Below are 24,720 nucleotides of genomic sequence, written 5' to 3' on the forward strand. Positions count from 1 at the left end.
TGGTAGAGGGAGAATCAGGCCTCCCGCCGAGCAGGGAGCCTGATGAGGGGCTGGATCCCAGGACCCTGGCACCATGACTTGAGCCAAAGGCAGATGCTTAATGACTGAGCCACCCAGGCACCCTAGAATCAGTATTCTTAACACACAAATAACTCAAAATCAATTAATATAAAGTAGACATTACAATCAAACATTTGATAACAGTTCACAAAAGAATATAGTCAATAAAATACATCTCTAAAATGTTCATTTTCACCATAATGAAAATGGTAAATTAAAATAAAGCATAATCATTTTTCCCCTCTCAACTTGGTAAAGGTTTCAGGAAGCCCAGCACAACCATAAATGGCTGATGGGAATTTAAGTTGTTACAGCGTCTGCAAAAGGTCATTTGGCCATATAAATTATCTCACTTGTTTAAGATATATTTGCTGAGTGCTAATACAGGTCAGATACTCTGCTACAGACTGGGAGACAACAAGTCATGCAATATCCCATCAAAAAGCTCACAATCTGGTGGGGGAAATAAGCATTCAATTGTTTGACAAATAGCTGTAGTAATGTATCACTGGTAAGAGATGAGACTGAAAGAAGGAAATGGGCTTCAGGTCTATTTTGGATATAGAATTCGTAGATCTTGATGTGAGGTATTTGCTGTCAAGAACAAGTCTCTAGCATGAGCAAGTGACCAACGAGTCTCCTGGGTAGGCAGGGGGCAAACCTCAGAGATGGAACAGGCTGGGAAAGGGAGGAAGAGATCGGGTCTGAAGATGTTAGGTGCACCATGCCTGTGAGACATTGAAAGTGAAGATGTGAAAAAAAAACAGGTCAGGAAAAAGACCTGTATGGAAATAGAAATTAGTGAATTGTCAACATACAGCTTATATTTAAAGCCAAGGGAGTAGATATTAGGCTAAGAAAGAAAAAAAAAAAAATAGAGGGAGAAAAGGATGTTGCTGGTGAAATTGCTGAATTATGGAGGAAAAAAAGATATTGTGGGTGCAACACTTCTGAGAAGTCAGAAAAATACAAGAATAAAAGTGTCCTTGGGATTTTGCAACCTGGAGGTCATTGGTGTTTTAGTGAAACAGTTTCAATTACTCTACTTCTAGGAATTTATTCAAAGGAAATAATTAAAGGAGCACAGAAAGCAGTAAGTAAAAAGATGTCACAGAATCATTTATAATAGGAAACTATTGGAAATGATGTAAATGAGTGAAAATAAGTACTTAATTAAATTACGCTTCTTCTATAAATAGAATACTATTTAACTATTCAAAATGTTTTTGAAGAATGTGAAAGTATATGGGAAATTTTCATGATAAAATGTTAATTTTTAAAAATCAGAATACAAAAATACATAGCATGATTTCAAATTTTGTAAAAATGCAAAAGTAGAATAACACATAAAATATATTTGAAGGAGGGGCACCTGGGTGGCTCAGTTGGTTAAGTGTCTGCCTTTGCCTCAGGTCATGATACCAAGATCCTGTGATCGAGCCCGAAACTGGGCTTCCTGCTCAGAAGGGACCCTGCTTCTCCCTCTCCTCTGCCTGTCACTCTCCCTGCTTATGCTCTCTCTCTCTCTGTAAAATAAATAAATAAAAATCTTAATATATACTTTAAGAATATATGTATATATTTGAAGAAAATATATCAGATTCATCTCTGTGTAAAGTTATGGATGATTTCTATTTTCCTATGTTTTTTTAATTTTTCTCAATATTTCTACTGTGACTATGTGTTTCTTTAATAGAGAAGAAACTAGAAGTTATATACATATTTTAATAAGATGCTGCCCATGTTCCTCTGAGTTCCTTAGAGTTTTTAGTGACATTAAAGCCAATTTTCACAATTCATACATAAGTTTCAAATGATGTGTCTGAGCAATCCAAACAGGTTTTTTATAACAAATGTGAAAAATACGGGTCCAGAATTTTTTCACATGTGTAAAAAATCCAGAAATAGCAAAATTAAAGCCACCAAGTCAATAAATAGTATTTAGTAAGAGTTTATTGCACATATAAGAATAGTTCCTGAGCTGCGAGTTTTCAAATTCAAAGACTGATATGACACTCAAAGACATGAAGTTACAGGATGCCTTATACAGTGAAAATGAAGAAGCTATTAGCCCTTTACAATGATCGGTTATTACAACTGGAGTTCTTAGAAGGCAGAGGATTGGTTAAATGTGATCATCTCATACTATTTTTAGAAAGATGACTTAAGTTCCTTTTATGATTGTCAATGGCATTTACAAGTTAAGTTTATCTTAATTTCATGAAATAAGCTTGTTAATTTTGCTTATGTGGCTTAAATGGTTTTGTCTGCTTGAGGGAATTCTCAAGTCTGGTCTCCATTTTGTATTTAATTTTAACACATCAAATAAACTTATGTTATAGGAAAGAGATGGGAGAGAATGAATGACCCAAGGGACAGTCAAGGAGAAATTCTAATGTTAAATAACAAAAATTCAATTGAGTAAATTTAGAGATCAAATTGATTTTATTCAACAATTCATGAATCAGGCAATATCCTATCTAGCAATATAAAGGAACTCTACCAAGCTGTGGAAAAGGAAAGTTTTTTAAAGGTGGAAAGGGTGTAGAAAAAGGAAATTATTGGCAAAGAACCAATTGTTTCAGACCAATTGTTTCTAAGGGAATGGAAGGGGTCTACGGAATAGATTATCCTACTAGTACTGACCAGGTAATTCCATGTTGACTTATTTAAGGTTATATTCCTTGGGGTTTGAAACTGCAATTAGATTAGGTATTAAGTCTTGGTTTATTGACATAGGGTTTAGCACAAGTGACTCTATTTTGGGGCCTGCCATCTCTCCTTTTAACACTAGAAAAGAAATGATCTTTTAGGTTTCTTACAAGTACCAAACCCTAAGCTCAGGAAGGCCAGCCCCTTGCCCGTCTGTGAATGCCTTGGGAGGAGTTGCAGAGACATGGAGTGAATGAGCAAGCCTCACGTCTCAAGTCAGGACACCTGCATTTCTATTTCTTTAGCTAATTTAGCTACTGAAACGACTAACTGGTTGAAAAACCAGAAACTCCCTACCAAGAGTTAAATTTCTATATCTCTCTTTCTAATGTGGTATAAATTAAACTAGTAAACAACCGCAGAAAGAAAAGGACAATAATTGATCTAGGCTCCTGGCTTCAAAACTCAATGTTCAAATCCATTGCCTATCAAAATGACACTTTGGGGAGGAGGCTTAGACATTTAAATAATACCTTCTAGCTAAAAAAAATAAAAAGCAATAGAGTACGTTTTGAATGGGTCATTGAGTTTCGGGCCTGAAGCAAGTCACTCTGCTTTTCAAAAAAAAAATCAGTTTTCCACAATGTTAACATGCTTTCAAAATCAGAATTGGAAGTTTGTATTAAAAGACAATACCTGGAGTCAAGAATCTCATATAGTTTTGAGGGTTGCAGAAAGGGAGGTGGGTGGGGGGATGGGGTAACTGCGTGATGGGCATTAAGGAGGGCACGTGATGTAATGAGCACTGAGTGTTATATGCAACTAATGAATCATTGAACATTCTACCAAAAAAATAAAAAAAAAATACCTAACTGCAAAAAAAAAAAAAAACTGTATAGTAAAACATTTATAGAAAATAGACAAAAATTTTCGTTGCACCACCCCCATAACACATACACACACACACACACACACACACACCTGTCAAAGATAGATGCCTGCCTCTTCATTCCTGGATCGAAGAAACATTGACAACCTGGTGGCAAAAGTTACTGCCAGTATACAAAGACAGATTTGAGATAAGAAAATTCAATATTTTGTTTCTGAGATTAAGAAGGATTTACAAACACCATACTTTCTTAGTACCTTCATATGTACTTTTCTCTTCCATGCAGTCATATGCCCTCAAAAGTTCTCCAGCACTACTTACTAAGCTAGAAATCCCTTGGTTCTACTTCAATCTACCTTAGACTAAGGTTATCCTTTATTATCTGTTTTACTTGCTTCCAAAAAAATTCTGCATTGAAGCAAAGAACTTAAAAAAATTTTTCAGTTATAAGTTCATCTGTTTTGTAATAACTTCAATCGTAAAGGCTAATAAGGAAAATCACTTTTTTAATGGGAATCATAAATTAGCACAACTAAGTTTGTAATGCGTTAGAATATCTTGCTTGGTAATCTTATCGCCTTTCTTATTAAAAGTCTATCATTTTTTAGTTATATTTACTTTCTGCCTCAATTCTTAAGAGAAATTAAATATCCACCTTTCATTTTGACAGACTTCCAACTTTTAGATTTTCCAAAGTTTTCATCTAAGTGGAGTGTCAGTAGAAGCTTTGTTAAGATAATTTACTCAGCATCTCCTTTTCCTTTTTGTTACTACGGGTTCAGTTTCCAATAGGTCACTAAAATATATCTGCAAAGTATGATAATCCTTTGAATGGACAGAATTGCTTATTTTCTAAGTAATGGTTAATTTTGACCATAGTAATACAAGAACTTACCTGTGATCTTAAAAGATTTAGCCAACTTATTAAATCTAAAAGAATTTTTTCTGATTATTTAAGAGCTGATCGATATCTAAAACTTTAGTTTGATATCAAAGCAGAATATTTAATTTAGTAGTTACTTTTATTTGTTCCCTAAATCTAAGAACAGGTGCATACACAGACCAACTACACCAGGATTTCCAAATGCAAATGCCAGTCAGGGTCAAGAAGGTCAAGAATATGAGAAAAGTAGAACTGCACTCCTCAGTAAGAAGACAGGACCCACTCAAAAGAGGCAGCTACCTCTCAGCATTAGCCAACTTTTGCCAGGAGGGAACATGGACCAGCTGAAACCAAACTTTGGATTCACCAGGAAAAGCTAGGAATTCAAATTTATATATATTAGCTACTAATGATTACTAAAAACTCCCAAACTCTGAAGGTTAAACCAAACAAACAAAAAATGTTTGTGGCCCATGTCCAGCCACCATTTTGCTTCTTCTGGTATAAAAATCCATACATGAAGTAACTTGCTGAAAGTTTTTCTCAAACTATGCCTGAAATTCCTATTGTACTTCCTCCTTCAGACTACAAATGATATAAAAGATATAAATGAGGGGCTCCTGGGTGGCTTAGTCGGGTAAGTGTCTGTCAGGTTATCATCTCAAGGGCCTGGGATCGAGCCCCACATCGGGCTCCCTGCTGAATGGGGAGTCTGCTTCTCCCTCTTTCTCTACCCCTCCCCCCTGCTCGTGTTCTCTCTCTCTCTCCCCGCCTTCTCTGTCTCACATAAATAAATAAAATCTTTTTTTAAAAAGATATAAATGATAGTTAAATGTAATTATGCTATCTGAAAGGAAAAACATCAATAATAGTAGTTATCGTACCATCTTAGCTTGTAAAATAAAAAAATATTAATCTGAAACTAACAGAAATGAAACACAGAACAGCTAGGCTTTGATGTTGGAGATGAGGAAAAGAACCTGGTTAAGAAAGCTGCAGCGGATTGTGGCATAAGAAAATCTAGATGTACATGAAGCAAGGGTTAGGGATTTTTTTCAGGAAAATGGGGTACCAGAGCTTAGGAGGTTTTGAGGATCTAGAGGCTCTGCATAAGTTCCAAGTAATAGGGAGGAGGCTATAAAATCTTCATTGACTTCTAAAAGTTTCCAGAGGCCAGCTCTGCTCTCAAACAACTATTTCTATTGGCAACTTAGAGTAGTAAGCCCCAAATCAATTAATCAACTAAGTACAGTATAGGGGGAGAGTTACTCATTTTTATTTTCATAGATCATGTTAAAATTAAACATTATGCAAAGCAGTCAAACATTTAAGAATCATCTTATTAAACCATCACCAAGTCTTGGCAACCAGGACACAAGGAATCAAAGCAAAAGAGGAATTTTAATAGGACAGCAACTGGTCTTTTTTGCAAGAAGCCAATTTGTTTATAGAACTAGAAAGTTCTTGTAGGGCTCAAAAAAGGGCCAAATACTGAGATAAGTCTAAATTACATATCCCAAGTACCATGAGGCCAACTCCCCTAACCCTCACTTCAATTATTTCTCTTCTGTTTTTACTCTTTTGTTTCTTCTGATAAAGCACAAAATTCTCATGTTCCTTCATTATGGCACTTACCACAAGCTGGCTTGTACTGTGGTTAATTGTCTTCACTTGAACAACTGGAGGGCAGGAAAAGGTTACGTAATTATCACTAACATACCTCGCAAGGTCCCTGATAGAAAACACTAGCTCCATAAACTCTGACATGAATCAGTTTGATGGTGGCATTTCCCTACTGCTTACTGGTAGCTCTTCCCTCTCCAGCTCCTCCCCACTAAACATCTGCTCTAGCTTCTTCTCTGGCTCTGCTGCCAGGCTTGTCAAGAATGGTCTCACTTCTCCCATCAGAATCTGCCATGAAAAACCTGTTTACAAAGTATGCTTTTCATAATACTCCTAAGCTGACTCTGAGGTTGTGTCTTGGTATTGAAAGTGGTCTTTTAAAAGCTAGCTTTTCCTTCACATTTTAGAAGTCATTCCTGACACAAAATTTTCCCAATCTCCTGTAAAACCTAAAAACTATTAAAACAGTCCAATATAGTCAATAATCTTCCTAAGGTTTTATGATGATACAGACTTGAGCTCTGTCATATTTCACCTCTAAATTTTCTAGTTTTGCAAATTCCTACCTCTTCATAACCATTATTTAACTCTCTCTTAGGACATGATTTGGTCCCTAACAGGTACTGACTCTTCTTTCTGGCAGTTCAAAGACACCTTCATCCACAGCAATAGACCAGTTTTAATTTCTTTTCTCTCTGCTAAAATAGCTGCTAAGAGAAATGACATTGCTGAAGAGTGAATCCAATTCTTTATTTGGCCAGTGAATCCATGTGCTTGAGAGGGCGCCCTAAAAGCCTATCAGTGACCTCAGGAGAACACAGAAGCCCATTTTGCTTGAAAAGACCCTTGACAAAAGAAGCATGCAAGACCAGTGCTTCTTAAACTTTCATGTACATCTGACTTACTTGGAGATCTGGGTAAATGCCCATTCTGACTCAGCTGATCCGGGTCTTGGATTTCTCACATGCACCCAAGTGCTTCCGTTATTGCTGATCAACACACACCACACTCTGAGTACCAAGAGTCTAAAGAGGGTGCTTTGAACTCTTCCCCTGATGCCTTTTCCATTTTTCTTTTCTCCAAAGCACCCACCCCACACTTCAGTAACCTACCCAAGCTTCCTGCCATGAACTGCCCCACTTCAGTCCCTTATTACTCTTTATCCATCTCCTGCATGGGTCCGGTAGGGGCCTCCCCTTAGTAGGCTGCAACATTTCAAGAGAAAGCTAGTCAACTGACTCACATGAAATATTAATAGCTGTTTTTTGACATACGCTTTATTTTACAAATCTCTAATTGATCCGGAGGCAGTGAGAGAAAGATTCTACAGCTAGGATAGGTGCTTTTTCTGGACTCCTTAAAGAGCAACTCACTGAAGCTACCTAAATTCACCTATGTCAGCTGATTCACTTTTGCTCTTGCATCACACTGGAAATTTCCATTATTTGGCACCTCTCAAGTTCACCTGCCTGGAGCAACTATGATTCTCCTTATTTTCTCCTAACCCCCAGGTTGAGATGCTGTGACAGCTTACTCAGGAACTGAGACTGTTAGAAAGGTTGAAGAGCTTCTGAAATCCTATCAGACTTGGCAGTATTACAGGGATAAATCAGACACAGAAGAACGTTCAACTTTTGGCTGAAATGAGAATGTCTTTATCTAAATTCCATTAAACCTGGCACCTCTCAGAGAGTTCTCTGACAGGAACAAAACTCAAACATGGTGTCTGCAAGCCTGCCAAGTTCCCCTTATCTGAGTAACCTTCAATTTAGGGCTGGTCTATATCATTGACTTTAGAAAATTACCTGTCATTCCATTTTTGCTTCTTGTGTAACTTAGGTTTTATTATTGTCAAGTTCAAGTATCATTTACAGCATAACATTAAAATTCCTTTATGGTCGGGTGCCTGGGTGGCTCAGTCGTTAAGCGTCTGCCTTTGGCTCAGGTCATGATCCCAGGGTCCCGGGATGGAGTCCCACATTGGGTCCCTGCTCGGCAGGAAGCCTGCTTCTCCCTCTCCCACTCCCCCTGCTTGTGTTCCTGCTCTCGCTATCTCTCTCTCTGTCAAATAAATAAATAGAATCTTAAAAAAAATTCCTTTATGGTCATTATTTTAACCTCCATAAACAGACATGTCCATGAATGAGAAGAGATTTTAAAATTGAAAAATTTTAGAGACTGCATGATTAACTGTTCCTGTACCAATACAGAAAAAAACCCCAATTTTGGATATATTTGTTCCTGAGAAATGTTCTGAAGCAGAGTTGAAGGTTGGGTTCTCCATGAACTGAATGAAAGTGTCCTCTTTCATAGGTTAACCATCGATAGAAACAAAGGACACATCAAGTCAACAATAAATGAACTGTATCACCAGGCAATGAAAAATAAGAGGATTACCAGAATGGGAATCAGAGAAAGTAGGATATTTGTCTCAGGTTTCTTCCTAAATCCATTAGCATGATTCTGATTAAGCTCCTATATTTGCTTCTTTAAACAAAGATTATCTTAATTATCCTAATGATTTTTTTCAACAATTACTTAGAAAAGCATTGCCTCACTTTCCCAGTGAGACAAACAAAAATAGGATCTGCTTTTACAGCATGGCCAGGATGAACTCAGCCACATGCCGTGGTCAACAGAGCATTGACAGGCACAGACTGAGCCTCCTCTCCTGAACTCCTAAAGGCAATGAAATGTTTCCTACATTTTCCAATTTTGGAACTCCCCAATTCCTTCTCCTTGAGCACAGAAAAGTCGAGACTAAAAATGTCAGTCTAAAATGGCATACAGTGGGCAAGGGAGAGCAAAGTGAGGATCCTCCTGTACCTCTGAGTTTGTCTGAAGCTGACCGGCCTTAAAAGTTGGCATGCTCAGTCTCACAAAATCCCAGTCACCTACGTGACTGAATTATCAAGAAAACTCCCAGCTAACTTCAAGGCTCTGGCTTGGAAGGACTAAGCAAGAAATCATTAGTATGGAGCACACACAGCAAGCATGTGCTGGGAAGTTATATAAATCCAACTAACTCTCTAAATCACAGATTTAGAGCTAGTATCCTGGGATGACCTCTTAGCTTCCTACCAGCAGCCTCTGTAGGTATGAAAAAAAGAGACAGTGAAGCTAACTCAAGTTAGAAATCCATTGTGATGGATTCCTCAGTGACCTTGGAGGATGGAGAAGGCTCTGTGGTGGAGAGCCCTGGAAGCCTGCAGCTGTGGGGACTGCCTAGCAGCCGGGAAACATAATCCCAGAGTCAGGAGCTGCCTCTAACAAGCATGAGGTGCTTGCAGGTGCCCTATGTCATCCTTAATAAATGCATGTTAGGTGTCTACCATGTTCAGGGTTCCGGTCAGACAGAAAGATAAGTATAGCAAGGCCCTTTCCCTGTTATCTTCTTGTTTACTTTATCTATAAACACCACTCAACCCTTTGGCCCCCCAGGAAACCCCCTGTGAGCATCTGTTGAAAAGGCACATAGCCCAGAACTGAGAATGGGAACATTTCAATAGATTAAAGGACAAGCGCCAACAGATCCACTTATAAATTAAAAAAAAAAAAAAAAAAAAATTGGAAGAAAGAATTGTAGACAGAAGTTGGCTTAGTGAGTTTGGAAATTAATCAAGTTACCATCAGTATTATCTGGATTTCAAAGACATGGCATTTTCAGAAATCGCCTTCTCTTAATTATAGAATGCCTAAAGTTTTCCTTTCTGAAAATCACCAATTCATGGAATAAAAGATGTCCTATATGCCGTGTATGAAAATGTATTTCTCCTCAATTCTTGAAGGAACATGAAATCTGGTCTCTTCTGTTTGGAGACACACTTATCAAAATGCAGCTTTACACATATCACCAAAACTATTATTTTATATCACTTCATCAGGAAGTAGGCCTAGGGTAAAATGACAGAAATATTCTTTACTCCTCACTCAGCAAAGACTATTATATGCCTAAGGCAAGCAATTATTTGCCAGACTGAACTAGTAAAATATTTTATGACTCAGAACCAATTGTCAACAGTATAATGCAAATATTTTAGAAAGCTTGATTACATAAGACTAGCTCATGAATGAGAAGTTCAAAGTATATTTATTTAATAAATATAATAAATATGTATGTTGGTCAGAAAATATTAGAGGTGGATTAGGTTTTTTAAAGCATTTCCATTGCAAAACAGAAAAATACCTATTGCCGTTACACGGTATTTTGCTGTTCAACGTCCTCTGTGTTAGTAGAGTAGAAGAACCCAAGTATATGGAAAGCCATACCCTAGAATAGGTAAAACCAAGGATAGGCAAACTTTTTCTGTTAGAAGCCAGATAGTAAATATTTTAGACTTCACAGGCCACATAGTCTCTGTTGCAACTACTCACCTCTGCAGTTGCCACGCAAAAGCAGCCACACAAAATATATAGAAGAATGAATGTGGCTGTGAGTCAATAATAGTTTATTAACTAAATAAGTGATAGGCCAGATTTGACACATAGACCATAGTTTGCTAACTCCTGAGTAAAGCCAACCCCTAGTAAAAAATCAGATCCAACGATGTTGTCGAGATTTGCCTAATAATTTTAGCACTCGAAATTTATTCCAACTGCATTTTCTAATTATACTAAACTCACATTTTCACAAATAGGTAGGGAATAAAAAAGTCTGATTAAGCATAGAATCAGGTTAACAGTTTTTCAATTAATAAATGTCCATTAAGCAAGAATACATCCCATAATATTATGCTACTGGATTATATAGACAATTGCATGAAAAGCAATTAAGATTCTGCCAAAACATTATAATCATGACACATTTCAGGATCTTAAAGTAGTGCTGAAATGTAAGCATAAACAACTTTCATTATATAGTATTGTTAAAATATAATCTCAAAAAGGCAAATCATGGCTCTCAAGCAAATATAGAATGAACACATGTTAAAAGATTTTATTTAACTCATTATTTAATGAGAAAGACAGTTAAGATGCCAAAACTCATCCAAAGAGCATTTGAAAAGCTGTATGTAGGCAATTTAACAAGAAAATGTTAAAGGATAAGATTACTGGGTTAGAATTAAAACTGGTTAATGACCAACAACAGAGGTTATCTCTTCCACTGGGCAGAAATTATTTGTGTATCTACCTGACAAAAATCTGCAAGTTAAACTCTGTCCTCCAGAGTTGTAAATGGCTCAGTCAGTAGAAGCCCAGCACTGCGCGGAAGAAACACCCAATAATCTCCTTTACCTATTTTGAAGTTTCACATAATTTTCCTGACAATATTGGAGATTAGCCTATATCTTCTCTGCATCTATGAAACATCTTGAAATGTGTTAAATACATTCTAAATCTTACCTTATGGTCTTATATTTTTTTCCCCATTAAGAGTATAGAATTAGGAAATAGGTGACCTTCTCTGCATCATAGCACTATGAAGACTCAAAAAATTAATGACAACAGACAGCCTTCTCCCAAGTTTCTCTGCACACCCATGTCCTTGGGCTTTACTGTTCTGAGAGTTTATTTACACAGCCAACAGTGGACAGCTGAATGGATGATGGCATATTAGCACCATGGAATAACGGCAGCTGTTGCCATCATGTTTTAGAAACATTTATTGGCATGAAAATATGTTCACGATATATTCACGGGTGAAAAAAGTAAGCTCCTAAATGGTGCATATAGGCATTTCTTTCTGGGTGTACATTTTGTCAGTTTTCTGCATTACTTTTAGTTTAAAAGTTTATAGTTTTAAAAGTTTAAGATTCTCTCCCCATTCCTTAAAGGTAGGTTGTGCTTAATAACTTCCTTGCAAAAAATACAATATGGAAAGGGTGGGGGGAAGATAACTTTGCAGTGGAGAACCTTGACAAACACAACCTCAGCCAGGTGATCAAGGTCAGTATCAATAGTGATAACTCATGTTGGTGGTATGTACCCTTGTCATGATGTGATGAAATGGCAATTTATCTCTGTGGTCTTCCTCCGCAAAACCCATAGCCCCGGTCTAATCATGAGAAAAATTTCAGACTAACCCGAACTGAGGGATGTTCTACAAAATACCTGAATTATACTACTCAAAACTCTCATGGTCATCAAAAACAGTAAAAGTCTGAGAAACTGTCACATCCAAGAGGAGTCTAAAGGAGACATGATGGCTAAATGTAATGTAGTCTCCTGGAACAGACAAAAGGACATTAGGCAAAAACTAAAGAAATCTGAATAAAGTATGGGCTTTAATTAATGTACCAAAATTGGTTCATTAATCATAACAAATGTACCATACTAGGTAAGATATTAATAATAGGGAAATTAGGTGTGGGGTATATTGGAACTCTCTGTACTATCTTCACATTTTTTCCATAAACCTAAAACTGTTTTGGGGCACCTGGCTAGCTCAGTCGGTGGGGCATGCAACTATTGATCTGGGGGTTGTGAGTTTGAGTCCCACATAGGGTATAGAGATTACTTAAATAAATAAAAAAAATTTTAAAAATTTAAAACCGTCTTAAAGTTTAAGAGTTTATTAATTTTTTTAAATTTAAGAATCTCAATTTTTGCATCATTATTTTTTCACTTAAATTTCTTTAAGATTTTTCATTTATGTTTCATCTCCATAAAGTATATTTTAAGCAAGGGAGGCACATTCTGTGAATTTATGCTTCTGTATTTTCAAAGCTGCCTTCTCAAGTCTCAAAGTCTCTTTTCTCAGAAAAAGAATACTTCTATATGTGTCATACCACAATTTTTTTAACTTTGACTTAATCATTCCATTTGAGAGACTTTTCCACACAAATATGAAAACTTGTTACTTTGATATGATGAGATTTAGAAGTCTTCATAAGGCTCACATGGTTGATTTCCAATCACATAAACTATCTTCTGTAATAATATTTTACTTTTTTAATATCACCCTGATACCTAAGTTAAATCAATGCAGCTTTATTGGTAAGGTGAAAAATGATGAAAATATTAAATGCAGGTTTTGCTTTATAAACATTCCAGTACAGTCTAATGTGACAGAGGAATCAAAAATAAGAGGTCAGGGGTCCCTGGGTGGCTCAGTCCATTAAGCGTCTGCCTTCGGCTCAGGTCATGATCCCAGGGTCCTGGGATTGAGCCCCACTTTGGGCTCCCTGCTCAGTGGGGAGCCTGCTTCTCCCTCTCCCTCTCCCCCTGCTTGTGCTCTCTCTCTGTCAAATAAATAAATAAAATCTTTAAAAAAAAAAAGTAAGAGGTCTGAGTTGATTTGTGTCTTAAACTTCACTCCATACTTACTGAGAAGTCAAATTATCTGTGTGTTAATTTATTTTAAGCATAAACAGTATGATATATGTGTAGCTTAATTTTAATCTATATTGGCTTGTTAGTGGTTGGAAGACCCCCATTCAGAAATCTACATGACAGAGGAGTCCACTTCAAATGTCATTGTCAAAAATCTGTATCAGAATATCTGTTAATTAAGATTCAGTATGTCTAGAAAATAATTTTCATGGGTGAAATAAAAGATGTTCAATGGTATTTTACCTGATCATACAGATTGTACCACCTTTGAATGAAGTAGGTATAAAGAGCCAGGAAGCCCAACACTCTAAGCCTATTGCTCCCTTGGGTTCTGAGTCCACCCCACCTCCCAGATGACCTCGTGGCCTGACTGCACCAGACCCCTGGTTGGTCCACTAGACTGGAGGATTGTCATTTGTGTCCGTGTCAGAGTAAATCTTTAAAATAATAAAAGCTAACATTTGTCAACCACCTACTGTGTGTCCGGCACTGGCTGGCCTAAGCCTCATATATCTAGAAACTCATTCAGTCTCTCTAAACCCTTTAAGATATCACAAAAAAAGAAACAGAGGCACAGAGAGGTTCTATAACTTGCTGAAGGTCTCACTGCCGGTAAGTGAGGTGAACGAAAGAGCTTTCCTAACCCCAGAACTCTATTATGTCCTGTATTCTAAAAGTTAGAAACTCCAATAATAAAAATATCCTTAAAATGTTGACTGCCTCGATTATATTAGGTAACATGACCCTTCCAAGGTCACACTCTCCTCTGTTCTTCTGAAGCAACATTTGAATCCCTTTTCTTTCGAATGTTTGTTTACTGTGATGCTCCTTCTTTTTAAAATGCTTGTCTAACTCTCTTTTTCAAATGTGTATTTGACCTTTTTTACTGGATCTCCTAAATTTGCAAAAGGAATACTTTAATTGCTTTTAAAGTGCTGTGTTGAAAACAATTGTATGATAATCCATGGATTCTGGTCAAAATGACTGGTCCATCATTTTATCCTCTGAAGTGTCAAATACCATTCTTGGTCTTTCCACACCACACATTGGTGTAGTCTTGGCCTGACCTGGCAGAACAGATCCTGACAAAGAAAAGATTGGCTACAGGGAAAATCTCATGAAAAAAATACTAATTCCAAAACCCTACCTTGAGCAGTTTTCACTTCAAAAGGCTTTCATCATTTCAAGCAGGAATCATACTGAGCCCGTCTTCTGTGTTTGCTTGTTCAGTCTATCCTCTGTTATCCCTTCCCACCACTTAACATATTTTCTGTAAAGATTTCATAAATCTTTTTTTTTCTAGGTAGCCTATTTTCATGTGTAGACAAGACCCACTTTTTAAAAACATTTTATTTATTTGAGAGAGAGAGAACGAGGGGCTCGATCTCATGACCCTGAGATCATGACCTGAGCCGAAATCAAGAGTCAGACGCTTAGCCGACTGAGCCACGCAATCCCCCCAACAAGATCCACTTTTTATGGGTGTCGTCTGTCCAACAGTCAGAAAAGTGAAGCCCCACCCTTGCTCAGTTATTTTTAACCAAATGGACTCGTTTCTGCATAATTTGGTGTACCAGAGGTGACCCAAAGTATTCCCTTGATGACTTCTAGGACCATCATGACATGAATCACTTCAGAGAAAATAGAATTTTTTTTTCTAATAGAAAAATTTTATCCTGGCCAGATAAAGTCTGGTATCTATGGGAAGAAGAAGTATACAAAAGAAACCCAAATTTTAGTTGACTCTTCAGATGCCCAGGAGAGTCTGGAAAAGCTACTGAGTAGAGAGAGAGAAAATGCAGAGAGACAGAGACACAGAGAGACAGAGACAGAGAGAGAAGTTGGGGACAAGCCTTGTAAAAGTACCTTTTAAAGACCCCAGGAGCAAAAGTCCCATTTTCCATTCCTTAAAGGGGTACAGGTCCAGGTGCCCCGACCAGACTATGTTAGGGAACACTAAACTGTGAAACACCTAGTATTGAGGAAAGAGTATCCAATAATCTCAATAACCTTTCTACTTTGTTCCTAGATTTAATGAACCACCCATGCAGTGAGCCCCTACCCGCTTCAGATTTCCTTCTTCAGAGATGCCAGAAAAGTTTCTATACACTTACTTCAACATAAGATTAAATATTCAAAACGTTATTATTGAAGTTCCTAAGCCCTGAGGAGGTCACACCTTAGAAATAATGGCCCGTGGTGACCACTCTGCTTCATAGTAAATGGAACAGAGACTGATCCCCAGGAAAAGTCTGTTTTTCAGAAACTAATTCCTTTGCTGTCCATTCCTTAACTTTTAAATAATAAGAAGTAGATCAAAATAACCATTCTCAGGGCGCCTGGGTGGCTCAGATGGTTAAGCGTCTGCCTTCGGCTCAGGTCATGATCCCAGGGTCCTGGGATCGAGCCCCGCATTGGGCTCCCTGCTCTGCGGGGAGCCTGCTTCTCCCTCTGCCTCTCTCTCTCTCTCTCTCTCTCTCTCTCTGTCTGTCATGAATAAATAAATAAAATCTTTAAAAAAAAAAAAATAACCATTCTCCTCAAGTAAGCCTGAATTACAAAGGACTGTGAAATAAAAAAATTATTAGTCTAGCAGGAAGCAGTGAGTAGATGTTAATATCCAAACAGGTTTAATTGTGAACAACTTTGCTTTAGGTTGTAATGTCATCTCTCCTTTATAGATACAAGAATGTGTTGTTCCTAAAAATAAATAAATAAATAATAAATAAAAACCTGCTTGGATAGTTACAAATATAAATTTATTGAATTACAAATGACGTTAAGAATTTTTTTTAAGAATCCTAAGAACTGCCTTTTTGAGAAGGAGTGCTCAAATACATTTACTATACGAAATTTTATTTTTAAATGTATATGGTTAAAAAGTATAAAATGTGTTGAATTTACATTAGAATATTTTGATTATATATAACAGTTGATTTTTTTTAAGATTGTATTTATTCATTTAACAGAGAGAGTGAGCACAAGCAGGGGGAGCGGCAGGCAGAGGGAGAGGGAGAAGCGGGCTCCCTGCTCAGCAGGGTGGGGCGATCCCAGGATCCCCGGATTATGACCTGAGCTGAAGGCAGATGCTTAACCGACTAAGTCAGCCAGGTGCCCGAACAGCTGATATTTTAATCAGAAAGACAGGATGCAACATAAAGTGAGTGCATGAAAATTAAAAAAAAAAAAAAAATTATCTTAAGCTCAGAGAGAAAAAGTTATCTTTGGTCTGGTAAAGACCAGCAACAAACCAGTAATTGATAATAGGCTGGTGCCTGAGGCTAGCCTCTGAAAGTAAATAAAAAGAGAGGGAGGAAGGGAGAAAAGATGTCAGTTTACAATCTGCAAACAGCAAAGACTTCAGCTCTAGAAAACTGGAGAAGGGGGTGACCTAATTAGCTCCCTCTTCTTTAATAAAATATTCATATTTTATCTCACTTTGATTTCTCAAACATTCATTGCAAGTTTGAGGGTGTTTTTGTTGTTGCTGTTGTTGCTGCTGCTCTTTTAAACACCCCTGTCAGGAAAAAACTTATCCAATATATGAAAATAAGGCAAAAGGCTGTGTCCTTTCATTGTCATACTGGAACATTGGCTAACAAGTCAGCTGCCTAGGGGATTATACTTTTGTTTGACTTACTGTTTACCACTGATTAAAGTTCAGACTCCTCGAAGTTACGTATTAACTTGTAGCAAATTGATAAGTTGCAAATGATTTTGATCTGGCAGAGATGTAAATAATTTCTACCCTGTAGAAAATACAACCCCAAAAGATTAAAGCTTTATTGTCCCATTTGGCACCTATTTAATACTCTTATTTCAGCATTCTTTTTTGAATCCTCCTCTGATCCAACTTTGCCATCCTGCTGGTTCCCTCTTTAGTGAGTTAAACATATCTTTGACTCACTTTATATTTGCATGAGAATTATATTGTTAACTATTTAAGTATTATATTTTGACATTTTAAATCTAAAATTCTAATTTTAGAAAATATTGTATAATAAAAATGAAATTATTTTGGTTTACATAAGTTTTAAGAAATACAATTTTACATTGTACTCTATAGTTACAGGTGCAATTACTGTAAGATATGAAATTGGAAATCTTGGGCATGGCATATTTGTTTCCATTTAAGAATTTGAATTTCTGCCCTATAACTAAAGAGCTAACATTTTATGTAAAGCATGGTGTTTCTTTCATTTGAAATGAATTGTAACTGAAATGTGTTGTAGTTGTAAACCTGCACGTTCTTTACAAATAGCATTCTAACGGGACCCAGATGATCTGAAAATTGTATGAATCCATAGAAAGTTTCCACTTGAATTTCTTAAGTATAAAATCTTCCACATTTTCCAGTTATTTTTTAAATCGATTGTATTTTTATTTTGATATACTCTTGATATTTTTCTAATATTGTTAGTTGGATTTTAGAAATCTGAATTCATAAATCCTAAAAGAATATCTATTTGTATTTATCTAAAGGCTTCTGAAAAATAGCTGTGCCTATTAGACCTGTTATTAAACTAAGGACACCAATAATATATATGAAGTGTTTTTAACCCATTATTTTGACCTATCGTGACCCATATATAGAAGCATATATATATATCCATATTTTGTTCTTTGATAGTCACCAAGAGTTGTGACATAGGAGTTATTGCCTTGATAGTCCTGAAGCAAAATTAAAGACTGATGGTTGAGGCGCCTGGGTGGCTCAGTCAGTTGAGGGTTGAGCTTCCAGCTCTTCGTTTTGGCTCAGGTAGTGATCTTAGGTGGCGGGATAGTGCTCCCAGGCTGGCTCTAAGCTCAGCAGGGAGTCTGATTGGATACCCACCCCCTCACTCGCGTGCGCACTCTCTCTCTCAAATAAAAAAATAAAATCTTAAAAAAAATAAAAATAAAGACTTTGATGGCACTAGGTTAATATGATCCTAATTGGGAGATTTGGTTTCATATACTTTAAACTTGGTATAACAATGTAAGTAATGAGATGTTGGGCTTTTAAGGGGATGCTATAGATTATAAAATAAAAATGAATGTGTAGCTCAGAAAAAGAAGCAAAATAAATTTAAAAACTTGACAGATCAGGAGATGATTTAGCAGAGTTTAAAATATATATAACAAAATATATAATATATATAGACTCTGATATTCTAGAAATTCAGTAATATTTATATATATAGTTTAATTATATGTTTTTTATTAGGGATGATGATGTTATAGATGATGTACAAAATTTCAAAGATTGAGCTATTTGCATTTTATTTTATCTCAAATAAAGCAGACTCCTCTCTCCCAGTTGACAATAGCCACCAAGAAAAAACTAACAGCTAAAAGCTTCCACTGTTTTAGGAATTTGGATTATCAGCTGATAATATGCCAAAGCCCTCAAAATGAAAGCTGATGGGAACAAATGAACCAAACTATCAATCACTTAGTAATTATATAGCCACACAAAGACTATATTATTTCTAGGAAAAAGCAATTTGCTGCAAATCCTTAGAGTAAATGAAGTTTAAAATTAAAAGGAAATACATAGAAATGTTTAGACTTTATTCTAGTCATTTTATTGTTTGTATTAATGTTGTATTTTTATGTTGGAACAATGATCCTGTTAGTAAATAACTAATTATGTTGATTGGGTTAGGAATCTAGAATTCTGTAAGATACACATTAAAAGTATACTATATACTGTATAGTATAAAAGAAAGGAGGTAATATTTTAAAATCAAGAAAAAGTTAGGAACACCCTACTGATAGAATGGGATTGGAAATTTCCCGTGGGAAATATGCCCATGAGGCAAAGTTATCTCATGTTTTTATAAAATTTAAAAAACAATACAAAATGAAACCTCCCCAAAACTTTCTTTTCTAGTTCTGCTTTGTCACTTCTAAAATGTCACTTCTAAAACCTAGAACCAGGTTCTGTGGCTTCCAATACTATTTTCTCTAGACTTCTTAGAGAAATGGCTGATGCCATGTCTTGGGAAGGAAGGTACAATGCAAGTGAAGATCACTCTACTGGCCAATGAATAAGACAGCTTTCAAAGTTTATGGGGTCATGTCAAAATTACACAAGAGCCAATCAAAATAGGGGTCCCATTGGCTAAAGTTATGATAAGGTGAGCATCAAAAGGAGAAAACTGGCTCAAGTTGACTGTCATACTTTAAATCTGAAAAGCCATAAATCCATAATAATACATGGAAAAGGCTGACAAAAAATAATCTGAGAGAGAAGAAAAACAACAACAACAAATAAATAAAATCTTAAAAAAGAGAATTGTATGATTTGAAGAATATAAAGGGATGTAAGATTCCATCAAATCCCAAGACTGTATTTCCCAGGATACCAGAGTGAGAAGATGACTTGGGTGGGAACTGAAGAATTCTATGGTTAAGCAGAAGAATTAGGCAATATGGAATAACTGGAATTCAGAGGAGTGGCCTATTGGATCACCACTCTCTTGAAGTTATAAGAATAATTGAAATAACAGTCATAAATGGGGCTCAGTATATCCCTGAAAAGACATATGGTTGATGTTCCACACATATACTTGTGACAGTTAGTTTTATGTGTCAACTTGACTGAGCCACAGAGTACCTAGATATCTGGTTAAACATTATTTCCGGATGTGTGTGTGAGGGTATTTGTGAGAGAGAGTAAAGCAATGGCCCTCCTCAATATGGGCGGGCATCATCCAATTGGTTGAAGACCTGAATAGAACAGAAAGGTAGAGGAAGGGAGAATTCTCTCTCTTTGCTGGACTGCTTGAGCTGAAACCAGTCTTCCCCTGCCCTCATACTTGGACTTAGACTATCGGCACTCCAGTTCTCACGCCTTCAGACTGGAACCTACACCACTGGTCTTTCTGGTTTCAGGCCTCCGGATTCAGACCACACCACTGGCTTTCCTGGGTCTCCAGCTTGCCGATGGCAGATTGTGGGACTTTTCAGCTTCCGTAACACTGCAACAAGGCAGCCTGGAATAAGTGCATGGAGACACAGGACAAATAACCTCAGAACTGTGTTGTAAATTCGAAAAACCATTCTCTGATAGTGGCTAGAGGAGTCATTCTGTCTTTACCTCCTTTCTAGTTGTAGTTTGCTGCTGCCTACCTTCTAACCCACTTCTTACCATGCTCACCTTCCTTGAGTGTTTCTTACAGTGAACAGTGATAGTGCTTGGAAGGACAGAATTAAGACTAAAACATATATAGGTATAAATGTGTGGGCTTTTATATCCAAAAAGGAGAGAATATGATGATAAAATCAGTCCCTACATAATCAACAGAAATGTTTATTAAATGTTCTAAAATTTAAAATTTCAATTTGCTTTAAAAAATCCTTTATGTTTACATATTTCCATGGGCCCTTCAACATCATACTGTTTTTTGTTCTTCCAAAATAATACTGTGATTCCCATTCTTTTCAATGCGTATCTGAATTTTTCTCTAATCTGTATTTACTTTATTTACCATCTCCCACTTTTCAAATGCATATTTTAATTTTCTAAATTCAAATTTGATCTAATTTACTGTTAATAGTCCCATTTTCGAAATATACACTTGAGTCACTTTTAGTGTCCAAAGAATTGAGGTGTCTGATTTCTGACAGATAGATGCTCCCTTGTTTCCTCCTGCATGCAAATCTCATACAGATAACAAAAGATTAATCTTCAAAAGCCTGAGTCTATAATCTTTTCCCATATCCGTGGCAGAGCCTGGGCATAGTATCTCATTGATCAATTGTCTGATGACAGGGGATAGGGTGTTTAAGTTTCAAGAATAGTTTATATGGTACCTCTTTGCTAATAAGTAATGGTTTGCTTGGTAGAATTTTCCTAAGACTTCCCTTCATTCGAATATACCCCTGGTACATGGTGGTGGGAGACAGACATGGTCTACAAGATCTTGAATCCCCAGAAGTTCCTAATATTTATTGAAAGACCTAACAATTGCTGAACAGCTCTGGTCATAGCACAAGGCTATTTTACTATATTAAATATTAATATTCTTACTGTCCATATCAAAATAAATCAATAATCAGAATTCAGACTTATTTTGTACCATAATGGACAAAATGATTTTTCAACTACCTCTATAAGCATTTAAAAAATAAACAGGCTAAAATTTGCCATTATATCAATAAAATATTTTTAAACTGAACATATGTTGATTTCTAACCATGTAGTCCAATTTTTTAAAAATGTATATGCCTCTGGAAAGCCAAGAGATCCCAGGTCCACCTTTCTTCCTGTATCAACTTGGGCAGGTATTTAGTACCTTTATCTATCATTCCTGTTTCTCAGAGTATTGTGATGAAGATCAAACAAGGAAAGACATGGGACAGTCCTTCAAAAAGTTAAAAACAAATAAATAAGGCTACAGCTCTCAACCTTTCTTTTCTGCCAAAGCACACATAGCAGAAAACATTAACATATACTATTAACACCTATGGGAATATTTATATAGTTTACAAACATTCACACAGCCCTTGCTATATTCTAGACAGCATTCTCAGTAATTTGTAAATAACCAGTCATTTAATCCACAGCCCCCAAAAGTAGATATCCTTACAATTTCTATTTTACAGATGAGGAGACTTAGGCACAGAGAGGTCATATAACTTGCCCAAGGTCACACAGGCAGATGAGTCACAGAATTAAAATATAAACCTAATACTGTAACTCCTTAACTACCACAGGAAGTTGCCTCTAACAAAAAAAGTTAATCATGCTCTAGTTTTTGGTTGTTTTTTGCTTTTGAGTTTTCAGCAGTTATACAAACAAAATCACAGGAGGGATAAAGTCAGCTATTTGCAGACCCCAAATGGTAATTTTTCATGAAAAAAATAAAAGGCCTATTTTTTTAAAAAAATTAAACCTTTTTTAAAACATCAGTTTTTAAAATCAACTTCCCCTCTCCTGGCATCAGGGTAATACTAATTAGACAATCACTTGGGCAGCACATGGCGGAAGGAGTAGTGAGGGAAGTTTCTGGAGTTAGACTTCAGAATGACTTAGCAATGGAATCTTTGAAAGATTTTGTAATTGAAAGACATGAGGATTTCAGGTCAAAGAATAAGTTTTGTGATTTTCTTCATTCAAGATCTGCTGCTGAATCATTTCCCACAGAGTCAGGACCCCCAGGGCCTCTCTTTTATCTATTCTACACGGGAGGAAAAGAAATGGACAGAAAGCAGAATGATGCTTTCAGACAATAACATAAAATTCCTCTGGTCTTTTTTGTTTTCTTTCTAACCAGAAAGATAACGTTTTACTCATAAAAAAACAGAAAGAGATCTTTCTTCCCAAGCAGAAGTTCTAGTGATAGCTGTTGGTAAGGTATTTAGTGAAGTTTAGGAACAATGGATTTCCTCTTCAGCTAGAGTTGTCACTGGCAGCCACTCCATTCTGTGCATAATTTCAGCAAAAGGTAATGTTTCAGAAGTGAGGCTTCAACAATCTTGTACCCTTAACAGAAACAAAGACCTATAAACACTAGAGCAAGAAGAATAACATCACAGTTATTATTATACAATAACCACTCACGCTGGTCAATGCCTACTATGTGTCAGGTCCTGCACTCATCAGGGGACAGCGGGATAAATCATGGGACATGTCCTAAAAGAGGCCCCACAGGGCAGTGGTAGAAACAGTCGTAGGAGTAAATAACCACAGGATGTTGTGATTCGTGTTCTGTCACCAGCATATAAAATATTGTGGGAACACTGCAGGTGAATAGCTCCATCATCCTAGGGAATCACTGATGAAATGACCTTTAGTTTTGCCTTGAAGGGCAGTAGAATTTTAATAGGTGCAGGAGGGAGGCAGAAGGTGTCGATATTTCAAGGAGGAGGAACAGCACAAGAAAGGGCACAGACGAATAATAGGCAACAATTTGTTTGTGGGACTGATGATAATTCTTAGCTGCTGGAGAACAGCGCCCATGGGAGGAGGCTGGTGGGAAATGAGGCTGGAGAGGAGTATGGGGATGACTGGTGAAGAATCTTGTAGGGCATTTTAAGGAGTTTATATTTGATGCCATAGACAAATAGATTGTTTTAAGTTTAAAAGCAAGTCAAATAACGCTTTTAAAAAATTGTAGTTTTTATAGATCACTCTGGTGATAATGCGGAGGTTAGAGTAAAGGAAAAAATTAGAGATGGGAAGACCCACTAGAGTGCTGTAATAATCCTAATGGAAGATAATAAGGGAATAGCCAAGGAGGTCAAGATGATGATCTGGGAACACTTCATGATGTAGAATCAGTGGTAGCTGGTGACCATTTGGTTAGTTGAGATGGGAGAAAGGATGACTCACAGATTCACGGTTTGTATCATTGATACGACTAGCTAAGCTAGGGAATATACAAAGATATAAATGTAACCAGAAAGTAAAAACTGAAAACATCTGGAACTCATGCTCTGCAGGAAAAGGACAAGGAGGAGTAACTGAATCAGAGTATCTGAAAGGAGTGTTTGAGTGCAAAGCACAGAGAAACAGGAGGGGCTAGCAGAATCAGAGGTTGAGACACCCAGAATGAACGCAGGAAGAAGAAGGTATATATCTATCTGTAGAAGTTACCAGGAGGTGGAAGGGGCATCAAACACCATGCCTCTGAGAGGAGAGTGGAGAGAATCAACTAACAGAGGCAAGAGCAATCAAAGCAGAGATGGTGCTCTGTGGCTCATGGTCATACAGAGCCCCTCCAGAGTAAGGTTGCTGGCTTTGAGGAGAAGAATAGCTTCTAGAGCTTCCACTGGGCCTCCAGGCATGCTGCCGGCCAGCTGCAGAATGACTACAGTGCCCAGTGATTCCTGACCATACAGGTTCCCGGTCTTCCACACTTTTCCATGCATCCTGACAACAAACACCTATCACCTGAGTCAGCATGAGCATGTCCTTGTTTCTTGAAAACAAACAAACAAAAGACCAAGAATACAATGTGCAGCACTTTTGAGAATTTCAGGACAATTATACTTTTCTTTTTTTTTAATTTCTTTTCTTAAATTTATTTATTTATTATTTATTTATTTTTTTTTTGAGAGAGAGAGTGCAGGCACGTGAGCAGGGGAGGAGGGGCAGAGGGAGAGAGAATCCTAAGCAGGCTCCACTCAGCTCAGCACACAGCCTGATGTGTGGTTCCATCTCATGACCGGAGATCACAAGGGGAGCGGAAACTAGGAGTCGGACCCATAACTGACTGAGCCACCCAGGCATCCCAACAATTATGCTTTTCAAATAGTAACTTACTTATTTTCTTTTTGATGTTTTTTTGCTTTTATATTGCTTTGTTTTGTCTTAATACAATGTTACCACACACAAAAAAAGACAATAAAC

This window comes from Mirounga angustirostris, unplaced genomic scaffold (genome assembly GCF_029215605.1).
Source record: "Mirounga angustirostris isolate CCGP_5_RB_7025 unplaced genomic scaffold, mMirAng1.0.hap1 SCAF_1, whole genome shotgun sequence".
Lineage (NCBI taxonomy): Eukaryota > Metazoa > Chordata > Mammalia > Carnivora > Phocidae > Mirounga > Mirounga angustirostris.